Source organism: Rhipicephalus sanguineus, chromosome 4, assembly GCF_013339695.2.
Source record: "Rhipicephalus sanguineus isolate Rsan-2018 chromosome 4, BIME_Rsan_1.4, whole genome shotgun sequence".
Lineage (NCBI taxonomy): Eukaryota > Metazoa > Arthropoda > Arachnida > Ixodida > Ixodidae > Rhipicephalus > Rhipicephalus sanguineus.
In genome coordinates this window covers 46,574,064-46,589,982 of record NC_051179.1, presented here as the reverse complement: position 1 = coordinate 46,589,982, position 15,919 = coordinate 46,574,064, and positions in this window count along the sequence as shown.

Below are 15,919 nucleotides of genomic sequence, written 5' to 3'. Positions count from 1 at the left end.
TCTATCTATCTATCTATCTATCTATCTATCTATCTATCTATCTATCTATCTATCTATCTATCTATCTATCTATCTATCTATCTATCTATCTATCTATCTATCTATCTATCTGTACAAGCTTTTGGAGTTTCCACAATGGGCTTTTCCCTTCCCTGCACAACCGACACCACCCAATCACTTACGGCACTGTGCATAGGCGTGCGCAGGGTCCTCAGATTGGGGGTGGGGGGGGGGGGGAGGAGGAGGTAGAGGGGGGGGGGGTGATTCTTAAAAGGAAGAAGGAAATGAAAATGAAAATTGGGTGTAGAGTGCACGATAACTGTCTCTCAAGTGAGGACACCTCAACCGATACACTCACGGGGGACTGGGGATTGAAGGGACAGTGAGTGAAAAGAGATGGTAAAAGAAGAAAAAGAAAGGTATGAGTGAAAAAGAAAAAAAAGGAAAAAGAAACAAAAAAAGAAAGAAAAAGGTGAGGGGGGGGGGGGGCAGGAGAACGGGCGTCCGAGTCACCGTGGTGAGCGGCTAGAAAATTCGTTCGACTAGGCCGGCATCCTCGAGAAAAGCGAGTTTCACCGCAACACCATACCCCCCCCTCCCCCTCCCCTTCCCAATCCCTCCCATTGAGACCCTTAAAGGGACACTAAAGAGAAACACTGAATCGCTTTAGATCGATAAATTGTGCTCTGAGAACTCTAATGGCGTTAATTTCGCCATCATAGGTTTATCAATAGAGGAGAAAATCAAGTTCAAGGTTTCATTTTTAAATTTCGCGCCGAAATCTCCCCGCGTGACGTCACGGATTTCAAAGTGTATTCCTGGTATTTTGGCGCCATTGGCTGAACAAAATTACCCCAAACTTGGTATGTTAAGTCTACGAGGGCGGTCCGATAAGTACTTAGCCTTCAAAAGAAAAACGAAAATTTTGGAATGGTGTCGATTTATTTCTCAACATAGTCCCCTTTCAACTCTATACACTTGACCATACGATCCTCCAACTTCTTGATCCCGCCAGAAAAATACGTTTTCTCCTGAGCTGCAAAGTAGGCTTCTGTGGCGGCGATAACTTCTTCATTCGGCTCAAACTTTTGTCCGGCGAGCGACTTTTTCAAGTTGGGAAACAAGAAGAAATCACTCGGGGCCAAATCTGGAGAATACGCTAGATGGGGCACGACTTCGTAGCCCAGTTCGACCAACTTGGCCGTGGCAACGGCGCAGGTGTTAGCTGGCGCGTTGTCATGGTGGAAAAGCACCTTTTTCTTCACCAAATGTGGCCGTTTGTTTTCGCGATTCGGCGTCAAATCGGCCCAGTAATTCAGCGTAGTAGGGTCCTGTCACCGTTTTGCCCTTCTCAAGGTAGTCGACGAAGACCACACCTTGAGAATCCCAGAAAATGGTGGCCATCACCTTTCCGGTCGATGCGACAGTCTTCACCTTCTTCGGAGCAGGTTCTCCGGGTGCAGTCCACTATTTCGACTGTTCTTTGGTCTCTGGTGTGTACCAGTGGATCCATGTTTCGTCGACGGTCACAAAACGACGCAGGAACTCCTTCGGATTACGCTTAAACAGCTTCAAACACTGCTCTGAAGTGGTCTCACGAACGCGCTTGTTGTCCGGAGTGCGCAAACGCGGCACCCATCGCGCCGACAGCTTTCTCATGCCCAAAAGTTCATGCAGGATATGACCCACGCGGTCTTTTGAGATGCCTACCGACTCAGCTATCTCGCGCACCTTCAGTCGGCGGTCTGCCAATAGGAGGTCGTGGATTTTTGCCACATTATCGGCCGTGGTAACCGTTTGTGGGGCCCCTGGGCGAGGCTCATGAAACACCGACGTATGACCACGATTAAACTCGGTGAACCAATTTTTTATGGTTGCCATCGCAGGAGAAGACTCACCGTAGACGGCATCTAGTCGCTCTTTGATTTCGCTGCGCGATTTCTCTTCCAAAAACAAGAATCGAATCACCGACCGATATTGCTTTCTTTCCATTTTTAACAGACACACGCATATCACCTGTTTCCTCAAGCGGCCAAAACAAAACCGCGAGCCCGATTCGACTGGACCTTCGCATGTGTCCCTCTAAGAGAGCGTACTTAACGTCAGTATATGTCTCATGCGATAGACTCGCGCTCTCGCGGTGAGGCTAAGTACTTATCGGACCGCCCTCGTATGGTCCCCTCAGAGGACAATGCACCTCATTTTTGCAAGTTAAGAACTACGTAGTCCCTAGTAGGCGCCGTCAAAATATGTGACGTCGCGGCGAATGGTGCGGAGACTTCAAGGTGGCGTCGCCACCCACATTTTGTTTTTGCGCGTTTTCTCGCTTACTAAAAGCGTCTTCTCGCAGCAAGCGTGGTGTTTTTGGTATCGTGAAAGAGTACTTTACTAATATGAGAAAAATCGTTTGGCTCTTTAGTGTCCCTTTAAATTGTGCTTACCTGAGCTCGTTGGTTGCACATAGCGAAGGGTTTCAGCCAACTACTTGGACGAGGACAGGTCTATATCAGTACACAGGGCAAAGACGATCGAGATGCTAAGAGGGACTCCCCCCCCCCGTGCGCAAGCCAATGGCACTGCGTATGGCATAGATAAAGATAACGGCCAGGGGCGCAGACAAATGTTTTTCGGAGGTGGGGGGTTAACTGTGCTTTATGTATGGTCGTGCGTGTGTTTGTATGTGTGGGTGTATTTGTACCCATGCAAAATGAAAAATTTCGGGTGGAGGGGGGTCCACCCTCGCCCCTGGCTACGCCAGCGATAAAGGCACGCCGGCGAGAGCTTTCGGAAACGGCGAAACGACATGCACGTACTACACGCAACGCAAGCGACACACCGTCGTCGCGGCTGCAGACGCCAAAGGTCGTCACGTTGCGACACGTCGTCGCTGCCGGCACGCACCAGAGCTCGTCCGGCCGTCCTTGTCTTATCAGCTATACGCCACGCGTCCATTTCCGTCCGGCATTCTATAGGAGTGTCCATCGCTGGACAAACAAAAGAGACGGCTCTGGCCCGCCGCGCGCTTGGTTGCGCAGCTGTCAGTAAACGCACGTGGACACGTGCATGCAATGGCTGGCTAGTACGCATGCCCCGTTGCAGCCCGGATATCGAGGGTTGGTTTTATTGGTGACATGTAGCGAAATTTGTCCTAGGAGTCATACTTCTGTCTAAAGGCTTGTCCGCGCGCCTTACAGAAAAGCCGCACTGTCCCTTATGCATTAGCCTGAGATGGCTGGAAGGCGAAATCCGTCTGCTTCTTCTTCTGCGTCGACTGTATCGTCCCCCCTCCGGAATCGATCTCTGCACCGAATGTGGTTTTGCACTGCATGCCTTCAGGATCGACTCACCTTTGACCAAGAGACGGTGTCTTGTGATGACGTCACGTCATGTGACGTCATAATGACGTTATGATGTCACAAATTTTGGCGACATATGACGCGACGTCATACGATGATGTCATTATGTCGCGATTTCTTTTTTTTTTTGCATCACTCGGGTTGGACGTCGACGGTCACTTTTCTCGTTGGATGAGGCACCTATAGGTGACTCATCCAACGAGAAAAGGCTTTCGCCTTAGGCGCCTTAAGCAGTTACGGCACATCCACGAAATGTCGCCTCATAACCATTTGAGTTTCGACTTAATTTTGAAACATAGTGTATTACCGTAGTGCTCGGTAGAATGACTTTCCTAACAAACCGCGAAGGAGCTGACGGTCTGCGGCAATTATATAATCGCAGCGCCTTGCAGCTCTCAGCATTTCGTGAACAAGCGCGCATTTATAAAAGCCAGAAGGGCACTCTTCTTTTGAATTTTTACGTTGTGCTATATGCCTCGCCGGTTCCATACCAACCCGCCACGGTGGTCTACTGGTTATGGCGCTCGGCAGCCGACCCGAAGTTCGCGGGATCGAATCCCGGCTGCGGCGGCCGCATTTCGATGGAGGCAAAATGCTATAGAGGCCCGTGTACATAGATTTAGGTTCACGTTAAAGAAACACAGGTGGTCGAAATTTCTGGAGACATCTACAGCGTCTCTCATAATCATATCGTGGTTTTGGGACGTAAAACTCCAAAAATTATTAATTATTACACCTTGATACCAGTAAGCCTTGTCAACGGTCTGTCCCATACCGGACGTTACAAAAGAGCGCGCTGACACGGCCACTCCACAAACATTGCATGTGCCAACGTTTTTTTCTCCTTTAAGCTATAGTGTATGTTATCAGCAAGGCCAGGCGGCAAAACCCTCAAATGTCAGTTTCGACTCCTCTCTTCTTGTTGGCAGGTGACGCATAGACGTGGCGTACATGCACCGTTAGATATAAAGGCGGATACGACTTTGCGAAAGGCAGAGCCTGAAAGACATTGCGATCGAGCCTCTTGGTAGTGACAAAAAGCCCGTCGCAAATGCGTAATTATGTCTGAGCTGAATAAAGAATGCCATTATCAAGATGCCCCGACAAGGCGGATTCGTTGCTATCTCAAGTTGCAACGCACCGTGGATGCATCCGGTACTCTGAAAACGTGTCTCCGCTGAGGGCTCCATAGAAAGATAAAAGATGCAAGAAAAATAAAATAAAGATAAAGGTTGGCGGGCTAGTTGGTGAGAATCCATAGTGCTTATTTAGCGCAGTCTTCTTTTTTGTGGTGTCGTTTTTTTGTGTTTTTTTTTTGCGCTAAATAAGCACTATGGATGCACGAACGACAAGCAAAGCTCCGTTATCATAAGCGATCGAACTTCTTCTTTTCTTTATTTTTTTCAGAAGAAAGCGGAATACTTGATTTTTATCAGGCGAACGCCTTACACGCCTCATCAAACGGGAAGTGACCGTCGTCGGCGACAACACGAATGGTATACCAAGAATCGGATGACGTCATGCGAGATTCTGAGTCGACTCACACTAGATGTGACGTCATCATGACGTATGATGACGACGTAATCACATGACACCGTCGCTTCTTTAAACATTGGCCGATCCCGGAGGCAGCGGAACACAACGTGATGTGCAGAAAGCAGTAGGGTACGCATGTGGGCTGGTTGGTTAATGATTATACGAGTAGAAAAAGCAGCGCTAAAAAGATAGGACGAAGAAAGGACACAGACCACAGCGCCGTGGTATGTGTCCTTTATTCGTCCTGTCTATTCAGCGCTGTTTTTCTACTCGTGCAGAAAGCCTCAGGAGGAAGAGAGAGAGATAGGGGGGGGGGGTCAATATAATGAACTCAGAAGAAAGAGATGAAATGGCTTTCGCCTTCGAGTCGTCTTAGGCGAATGCATAAGGGACCCTGTGAGTTTTTTTCTCTTGTAATTATGTGACGTCTCTACGATTTGGCTGCGTTTTCTGAACCATGCTCTCGAGATGTGCCACTTGCGCAAGATGCCACACGATTTCATCAACTGCAGCACCCTGCGGGCCCCGCGTGACCATTGCAAGTCGAGAAGTGCAGCTATACAAACCAGTTCTGTCGTCCACTTCCAGCGAGTAGGCATTCTACACATGTATACGCGAGTAGCAAATGGGAATGCATTCGCTTTTCGTTATCGCTAAAGTATACTTCGCCGTGGAAACCGATCGAAATCGATCGGATGCTATTTTCTATTCTCGTCAGAAACAACCACGCTTCGAGAGAAAAGTGTACTACATGCTGTGACGAACATAACACGGTACAGGTCTTTACTAACATGCCCTGACAACCAATGAGGCACCGAACTTGCACCTCCCATTCTTGTCACAACTACGGAGTAATTGTGTCGCAACTGACATGACAGATAACTTCTACGTCCGCGTACCTTGAAACAACTGGTTGTGCGCTATGTCATCTGCTACCGAAAACTTGCACAACGCCTACACCCAGCGTTTGGCCACTTGTATCTACCACCGTGGTCCAGAACAACACCCCTGTTCCTATAGGCGTGCAAATGGGCGCGGGGGGGGGGGGGGGGGGGGGGGGGGGCGAGGTGAGGTGGGGGCTGCGGCGAAACTTCTTCGACTTCGCCCTGCGATCATTCCCTACATGTATTCGTTCATTTGTTCACTGTCACAATCAATGCACCACCCCGTCTTACGACTTAAGCTCCTGAACGTATACACACTGGACCATCAGTGCGATCACCTAAATGCAGGGTAAGCACACTCACATTTGTCGCGTAGCCAAGACAATGTCGCCAGAAGGCAGGGGCACATCGTCGTCGGTTGGACAGGCATTGTCGGCATAACAGGCCTTGCGGCTACACAGCAAGTAGCATACAAACAAAAATTACACCATCTCCCGATAAAGGGGACCATGACGCGATGCGAAGCCGGAGCACTTGCACGATCGCGTTCCGTTGGCGTTCGTTGGGCATGCTACCGACCTCGCGTCGTGGAACGCGAAGAGGGACGCTACGCGCGTCGTATCTTCCATCTAGCCTGGCCGTTAATTCTCACAGGGCGAGCGGGGAACGCGGTCGACAGGCGGGCGAGAGGGGGGCAGCGTAGGAGAGGAGAGAGAAGGGGAGGGGACGCGCATGCGCTCGAGCTCATCGCGGCGTTGCGCAGGAGAGAATTTCGGCATGTCTAGCCCGCGTTTCAGAGGAAGAGTGGAAAGGGGGAGGGGAGAGGGAAAGTGGAGAGGGTGAGTGGAGAGGGTATGCGCATGCGCAGTAAGGGTGGTCAGGCCGCACACCACCGGATTGAGCTCGGCCTTAAGATACTTCGCATCTAATAAAGTAGTGGCACATATAGCGGGTCATAACGAGCAGTTGTGGCAGAAAAAGCGCTCATGAAAAATGTATGCGATGAGATAACCTTGCAAGCGATGATAAACAAAAACTATGCAGCTCCGCTGGTGTGAAACCCGAGGAAGTGCGTAGCATGGGCACCCAGCGGTTCCCGTTCGTAGAGTTCCCACATGCTCCGTTTACCAAACCGTCGATGACGTCAATGTTTGAGGTAAGCATGTAGGGTTTCCTCGGCACGAGCAGAATCTTGATAGGGAGATCCGCAAACTCGGTGTGCGACGTGCGCGCTGCTTTTAACAGCGAAGCAGTTTAGCAGATCGTTCCTTGTTCACCCCGCACCAAAAAAACTATCATCATCATAACGGGTATGCGCCACAGAAATTGGGTAAATACCACTACTCACCACATGGTCCACTAAAAATGAAGATAATTGTCGTCATCAGAAGGGTATGTGCCACTGTGCGGCCTATCAGAAAACTATCATTATCATAAACGGGTATGTGCCACAGAAATTGCGTAAATCGCACTACACACAACTTCGACTAAAAAGGAAGGAGGCAACAGTTAGCTCAGAAAATGGCTTCGAAGCGACGGCGGCGAGCCGAAGACCCCGAGTATACGTACAACGAGAGAATACTAGGCAACGGGAAAGGCAACGGCGGCTGCGAGAAGACCCCGAAGCGATGGAAGGCCTACGCCAACGACGACGTACCCGTAGATCTATCAGAGGTGCGAACGCTTGGTTTTAGCGCGAGGTTGTCTCTGGGGTTTGGACATCCGTGTGTCGTGTCGGTGACTGTCTGTGGTTTAACTCGAACCTCTCTGCTCTGAGAACCAACGCAGAAACAACCTAGCATCACATAGCTAAAGCCTAGATGCGACCTAGAAGCAACCTAGAAATAACCTGCATCACCTGCTAAGGCCTAGAAACAACCTAGGAGCGACGAGATTAGTGTTCAGAATCGTCCGGTTTTGCTGTGTTGTCGTAGACGGCTAGATAGATACGTAGGCGGCTAGATAGATACGTAGATAGAAACCAGGGGCTACGCCCCTGGTTTCTATCTACGTATCTATCTAGCCGCCTACGTCTAGATGCTCTCGTGATCGCCTGCCTCCTTAACTTGGTGTAGCCCAAAACTGGCAGGGGAGGGTAAGATGATTTGACAAATATGACTGTCTGGTCATGACATGAAAAATTACACATCTCCCCCTACGGGCAACCATGGTGGGATGCGAAGGCATCGCGGGGGTTGCGCATCGAGTTTCCGTTTCTCTTATGTGACTTAGGAGACGGTGGTTGTCGAGGCGTTTGAATTACCGCTTGCCGACGTTGACGTTTAACGTTCGGCTTCCCGAGCCTTCCTCTGCTCCGCGGCGGTGGCGCTGCCGCTGCAACTAGCGCCGACGTTGTTCATGGCGTTTCGCACACCGTTGCACAGAGAGAGAATGACGGAAGCACAGCGAACGCGCGCTTTCGCAGCTTCGAGATTCGCTTGCCGGCGTTGCCGTTTACGTTCAGCTTCGCGAGCGTCCGTTGCGAAGGAGAGTGCAACAAGGAGTGCGCGCACGCCGCATTATATATGAGCGTACAGCTGTGGCGGAGAGAGAGAAACGGGAGAGGAGAAACGAAGCGGAGGCAGCGCTCACACCACCTCTTCGCGCTCACGCGAGAGTTGGCGCATGCGCAGTATGGGTGCGGACGCCGCAGAACGGACACTGCCCCGAGCATAGGATGCTTTCGCATCTAATAACGCGAAAATCCTGTCGCATACGTCATCAAACATTTTCCTCCAGTCTCGTCGCCAGGGCCAAAGAGGCAGCGAAGGCCAGAGGGTTCCTGGAATGAGGAGACCTCCCAGCTAGGGTAGACGCGGTCCTAGCACCGCGACACCGTTTCGTGCAATAAACGTTTATTCCTCCTCCTCCAGACATGCGGCACATACCTGTTTACCACGGGCTGCGGTGCACGGGTATGCGCCACAGGTGATTGACAAATTATATCTACCCAGGAACGGCGAGAACAGAGATTGGTAATTTAAATGCGAGATCGTTAAGAAAAACCGACATCGGCAGCGTTGACCCGACGAATGCAAATAATAAAAAATTAGGATCCCAGCAGGAATCGAACCCAAGCATATCAGTGGCGTAGGCAGAAATATTTCGTTCGGGGGGGGGGGGGGGGGGGGAGGTGCACGCCCTTGATCCGGCAACTGTGGTCGAGTGCTCTTTTGTGCTCTGTACCCCACGGAAGAAAACAATTCAAGGGGGGGGGGGGGTTGCGGGCCCGGTGTGCCACCCCCTGGCTACGCCACTGCCACGCATTCTGTGTGGCAGTCAGGCATTCTACCACAGAGCCCCGCCAGGTCTGGAAACTGCTTTGTAAAAACAACCTATGCAGGCGCGGCGTACTGTCGGTGCAACGTGTGGTTGTGGTGTTGGTCATGGTGTTGGTTATCTATTTTATAACACAGCTATAAACACTATATACATATGTACTCGTACGTTACAGGGGTCATGTCAATTTAACGTCTGTGGTTCTAGTGTTGGCTCCGCTTTTATGGCAGCCTAATAAACATCACATTTGTATTTCTAGGACTCGACAAGCTTTATTCAAGCGTTGCTCGACCCCGGTTAAGTTACGTATGTTAGTCACATCACCATAAGCGTGCGCAGGGTTCCCCTTCAGGGGGGGCGAAGGTTCGTCGCAGCGCCCCCCTCCCTATTATGTCAATGTATGCGGCTGCCTTTGCGCCCCTCTTCTCGCCCCCCCTACAATGTATAGGGCTGACTTTGCGCCCCCCCTTCTCGCCCCCTTGCCTCCCCCCCCTGCGCACGCCTATGCACATCACCGTACCGTTAAGTGCACTTCGTTCCTAACGCGAGTGCTGACGGGTTACGTCAGACCATAAGTTACCCTTTCAATGCCAGTGTTGTCGAAGTCCTGCTAAGCCCATGATGTACACACACCACCTACAAAAACAGGTCGATGCACTTGGTAAGGCTTGGCTCAAAGAAACGGACCATCAAACCGATTCCCACAAGGCGTGGGATCTGCCGAATTTTTTTTTTTTTTTTTGTAAGTTTAACGACTGCTATGAGCAATTACTGGTGATAACCACGCCATGCCGCTGAAAATGTGGCCGCCAAATGCAATGTTGGCTCTGTTATGATCGGCCTGCCTGGCTTGGCGCCGCTTTGACGCATGAGACGTTGCGGCTAAGACTACCCTGATTTCTTCCGGGTCAGCGGTTCCAGAGATGCCCCAAGAGCGGCGACAACACGAAGGTCGTTCGTCTAATATTCTCAGGTTGTCTGCGGCCCTCGTAAAACCCTTTGGGCACGCCTGACCGACTGACAGATTAGGAAGAGTTGTTGGCCGTCGAGGCGGCTTGCTTTGTCGTCAAGGTGCCCCGGACAAAGGACCCAGCGTCTGGGAACCGTCTGCGGATGCATTTCCCACGTTCTCCGTGGCGCCTTGTTGCCGCTGTTTCCACAATTCGTGGTCTGCCTCGCGCATAACCATCATTGCAACAGACTACGAAATTGACTTCCACGTAAGACTCAACGTCTTCGTGCTGTGCCGTGTGTGCGCGGTGGGCAGTGTTTTTCCCTCGCCATGGGACGAACTGGATGTGCCTCTTTCTCCTTTCGTGGGTTGGGAAGGAGGCGGCGTTTCACCTTCCCCTTTTGGGGGCGGAGGTGAAGATGGAAATTTTCATTGGACTGTCCTGGCCTCCATTGTTTTTTTCCTACAGGGAACCCTGGGAAGGCCAGGACATAAAATGCGAGCGCCGATGCGCTCCCGAGAAGCTCTCACAAGTTCTCTCAAGCTCTCACGAGCTCCGAGAGCTTCCATGATGCTAACCCCATCATGTAGCAACACGCTACCTGTAAATAAACGTTACTGTTAACAGCTCTGGGCTCCTCTCCTCGACATCTCCCCGGGACTCTGGCAGGCTCCGGTCCTCTGGGCAGACCCCCGATTACATCAACTGGATGGCAGCGGTGTGATGCTGCTGACAACTGGAACACATCAACTGGTTAGCAGCAACGGGATGACCCATGCTTGACTCGGGCCTCAACGATATGGTGAGTGCTTGACTTTCTTTGAGTTTTGCCAGGTTTTAGCTTTTGAAGTTTTCTAAATCTGTGTGTAATCTTCTGTGCGTATAGGCTTCGTTGTACCGCTACCATACGTCACAGCTATTCACCATTTTAGCTTTCATGTTCTAAAACTGGCAGTGTTTTACCGTACGTCTAGGCTTCGCTTGTTCGCTACCTAACGTCACGGCGGGTAGAAAGTCCTCACTCGTGAAGACCATGGAGTTGGTAAAGAAGCTAGAGAGACCAGACCTCTTACTACTGTGTGAAGAGCTGGGAATTAAGGTTGGGAGAGAAGAGAGAGAGCCGCAACTGATTAGGGCTATTCAGGAATGCGGGGCGGAGGATGATGAAATTGAGGAGTGCTGGGAGGAAGTTGAGAAGAACAAAAGATGGGCTGAAGAAGACAGGATAAATGAGAAAAGGCGATTGGCTTTAGCACTTTATCAGGCATCAAGTAACCCGAATAACGAGATAGCACCCTCAGATAAGAAAAAGAAAGGCAGTCCTGCTAAGTCCACGTCTACAGTGAGCCACTCAGAAGATCGAAAGAAAGAAAAAGGCGTTTAAGGCTAGGAAGCCGGTTGTATGCCACCGTTGCAAAGAGCTAGGTCACATCGCAATCGGCTGCCGCAAGCCTAGGAATGTTCTCTGTTTTGGGGACAGCAGCGACAATGATCTGGAACAATTGAAACCCCCCATTCAGGAATTAGTTGAGGAAAACGTACCGCGGGACTCTGCCGCAACGTTTGATAGTGTACATCCGTACTCTTTGACAAATGAGGTGACCACAGGGGAACGCCCGTGTGCATGGCAAGTAGTTGAAAATGAAAGTGTGTGTTTGCCATTAGCCCGCGTTGAGAGTGAGGGACCGTTCAGACTGCTCGCCACGGAAACTTTGGTGTCCCAAAACCTGCCCGAGCATTATCCCTCTCAGAATGACGTGGATATGCTTTCGAAAGGCCTTTGTTTTGGTGACGAATCGGCGGCAGCTATGACGGATCCGATGGCCTGTGAGTCTGCTCATGAGGTTCCGGAAGCAGAAAGCGCTAACGAAGCAGACTGCAAAAGTTCAGATGATGAGGCGCTTAGCTTACCACGAGAGGAAGAGGCGCTCAACATAGCGCGAGATGATGAAGCGCTTAGATTAGCGCGAGGTGATGACTCTCATCAAGGAGAGACATCTGATGGCGAGCCGGCTGGTTTAGCAAGTGTCGATTGTAGCGTTGTTTCTGATGAGCAGACAGCTAGAAATAACGCCGAGGATAAGCCAGTTGAGCCGCCTGGAGTTTTGAGCAATGTACTTCCGAGTATTATTGCAGAGTCGGGGAGCGTTCCGTGCCGCCCTGAAAGAAAAAGGCGCCAGCGAAAACTTCGGGGAAAGGGGAAAGGTCCAAGTTGCCTCGAGCGGAGGCTGGAAACCCCGAAAAAGTTCTCTAAAAGTAAAAAGTTGCGGGTCTCGCACAAATCGAGATTAGGCATAAAGCGTGTCGCGAGGGCCAAGAAAAAGAGACGCCGAAGTGGTGGCCTGGTTTCATCATCTTTTTGGAAGACTAAACGGTGGAGCAAAGCGAGGTGGTGCGTACGCGACTGTAACGACAAAGGTCCTCCCCCAAGTTTGCGAGAGAGTGACCGCTGCTCTGGGCGGCCCACAATGAGGAAGCTTAGGCGTCCGGGTGCGTCTTTGTCGGAGTTCGGGGCCCGCGGAACAAAGGTCACCGCCACTGTGTGCTTCGGACAGGTTGGCTTTTTGTCCCTCCGTCGCGATCTGGCCCATCGACAACTGTGGTATGCGCGTCCCCCCAGAGCACGTCTGAAAGGGTGCCGCATTAAATTACACAGTGTCACGAAGGATACTAAGAATTTGTCTTGTATCCAGTTTTATTATTGTTTTGTTTAGCTGTCTAACGTTTGCATGTCTGCCGATGAGCAAGGACTGTGGCGATTTTTGAAAGTTTTATTTTCCTCCTCATCTTAACTGCAGACATTGAGATATTTGCTAAACTGCTTGTTTGCTTACATTTTGCAAAAGCTAGCACCCGAGTAGAGGGTTTTGCGCTGATGTTAACAGAGAAGTAGGCTGAAGGTAAAAGCCTCTGTTTAAACCTTCTGTTCTTGCCGTGAAGTGTAGGTTTTTGCTTTTGTTGTTTTATTTTATCCGCATAATGTTCGGACAGTGTAAGGCTACCAAGAATTTCTCTTGTATCCAGTTTTGAATTGTTTTGCTTTTAATGTTCGCGTGTCTGCAGATGAGCAAGGAATATGTCGGTTTTTGTAACTTTTATTTTCTTCCTCATGATAACTGCAGACATTAAGATACTTGTTGAACTGAGTGTTTGCTTACATTTAGCGAAACCTAACACCCGAGTAGAGGGTTTTGCGCGAGTTGATTTTTAACAGAGAAGTAGGCTGAGGGTAAAAGCCTCTGTATAAACCTTGTGTAAATTGTAGCACACTTGTTAGTATGCGCATCAGTGTAGTGTAGGTTTTTTGTTTCTCTGTTTGTTTTATTTTCATACGCGCAAGTTTGATTTTGAGTTTTACTTATACTGTGAGAAGCGTAATTCATTAACTATATACCTCCTTTCGTTTTGTTTCGCCCGTAGCACCTGCGTGCCTTGAACGCTGTGAATCTCTCTGGGAAATGATACAAAACGTTAGGCTGTTGATTTGCTTCGCACGTAGTAGGTCTGAGTTTGTTATGGCTTCGTTATCTGATTCTTGATTTTCACGAGTGAGCGCACCAATTTTAAATTTCTAGGGAGTTTTACCAAAACTGTAACCTGGCATTTCTCGAGGTCAGTTGAGTGCCCTATGTTTGTTGTGCCTCGGGTCTTGCGTGGTTCGTTTCTGGCGTTTGCTGGCCATGGCTCAGGTCCAGAGATTGGTGCAGCCTGCGTCAACGTCTACAAGGGAGCAGATCTACGGTCTCTGCGGAGTGCTTTGGTGCTGCAACCCCTTCGAGACCTCCTGTGACGGTGGACGGGCTGTTATGATCGGCCTGCCTGGCTTGGCGCCGCTTTGACGCATGAGACGTTGCGGCTAAGACTACCCTGATTTCTTCCGGGTCAGCGGTTCCAGAGATGCCCCAAGAGCGGCGACAACACGAAGGTCGTTCGTCTAATATTCTCAGGTTGTCTGCGGCCCTCGTAAAACCCTTTGGGCACGCCTGACCGACTGACAGATTAGGAAGAGTTGTTGGCCGTCGAGGCGGCTTGCTTTGTCGTCAAGGTGCCCCGGACAAAGGACCCAGCGTCTGGGAACCGTCTGCGGATGCATTTCCCACGTTCTCCGTGGCGCCTTGTTGCCGCTGTTTCCACAATTCGTGGTCTGCCTCGCGCATAACCATCATTGCAACAGACTACGAAATTGACTTCCACGTAAGACTCAACGTCTTCGTGCTGTGCCGTGTGTGCGCGGTGGGCAGTGTTTTTCCCTCGCCATGGGACGAACTGGATGTGCCTCTTTCTCCTTTCGTGGGTTGGGAAGGAGGCGGCGTTTCACCTTCCCCTTTTGGGGGCGGAGGTGAAGATGGAAATTTTCATTGGACTGTCCTGGCCTCCATTGTTTTTTTCCTACAGGGAACCCTGGGAAGGCCAGGACATAAAATGCGAGCGCCGATGCGCTCCCGAGAAGCTCTCACAAGTTCTCTCAAGCTCTCACGAGCTCCGAGAGCTTCCATGATGCTAACCCCATCATGTAGCAACACGCTACCTGTAAATAAACGTTACTGTTAACAGCTCTGGGCTCCTCTCCTCGACATCTCCCCGGGACTCTGGCAGGCTCCGGTCCTCTGGGCAGACCCCCGATTACATCAGCTCTGATGTAAGTGTTCGAGTCAAAATTACGCCGATATGACACGAAGTGCACACGCTGGAAACGTGAGTACGCGCATTTCTTAGCCCTAAAGTTCCGCGTTTCAATGCCCGAGTTCTGTACCCGAGTCACCCGAGTACTGTACCAACTGTACAGTAGGCGCTTCAGTAAATGTCAAACACATGCAAGGCATGGTATCGAAGCTGCATGCACTGCGCATCTGAGCCAACTCGCTCGCCCTGCGCGTCACCTTGCTTCGTTCGCATTAGAGGCTTTTAGCAGAGGTCGTTACAGGCCGTATAAATTGCATCCATTTGCTGGCGCCGTCGTTAGCACGCCCTAATTCGCGGCACGCACAGGTGGCAGCTGGTCGGGACGTTAGAACGGTAACCGCCTCACGAAACTTCGTTTCACAAAAGTACAGTGTTAACAAAAGTTTCCAAAGCTTACGTTGTTCTTTCTATCTTCATAACTTTGAACAGATGCCCTGCCCGTTTTCTTGTCGCAGTACTATGCTATTTGCTAATGAGCGATGCTTGAATTTTGAAAACAAAAGTTTTCTTTTTTTTTTTTCGTGCTGTGAATTTCCTGTGCCGACTCGCCCAAACATTCACGTTAAACGGACCCCAACAATCACGCAAAGTGCGACCTAGAAGCTGTATCTACATAACTGTCCGCAGCGAAAAAAGCAGATTGTAGAGTTGTGAATTTCAGACTGAATAACAGTTGACGACGTGCGAGGTGACGCAGAATGTTCAGCATGCCGAGGACAATAAAGGCGCCTTACCTCGCAAACAACACCGTTCTTTGTCGGAACAAAGTTCTTTCAGCAAATGTTGCGCAGCTACTGCTTCTTGCGCAGTACATCGCGCTTACCTTGAGGTATCATGAAACGTGTATAACCATTTTTACGCTCGTTGCTGCAGTTATATATATGCACAAAAGCACGGTATAGCGCCGGTACACAGCGCTGAAAACAAAGCGCGTAACGTTCGCTACGCTGAGCCAAGGCAAAAAATGGCGCGAATTAAAGAGAAATACATAAGCAAAAAACACAACATCCGCGCGTTTCCAAGGGCAACCCCAGGGAGACCAATCGTCGTGCAGAAAAAAAACCGGCGCAAACTGGTGAGGTCGCGGATAGGCCGAGGAGGTGCGCGATGGCGGAGCGCGAGGTGTGGCGGTACTTTCAAAAGATGTGAACTTCGTGCAAGGGGGTAGTATGGCAGGTTGCGACATATGACCGCACAGTGGAACCGAGGGGCCAGATTTTTTGTTGGT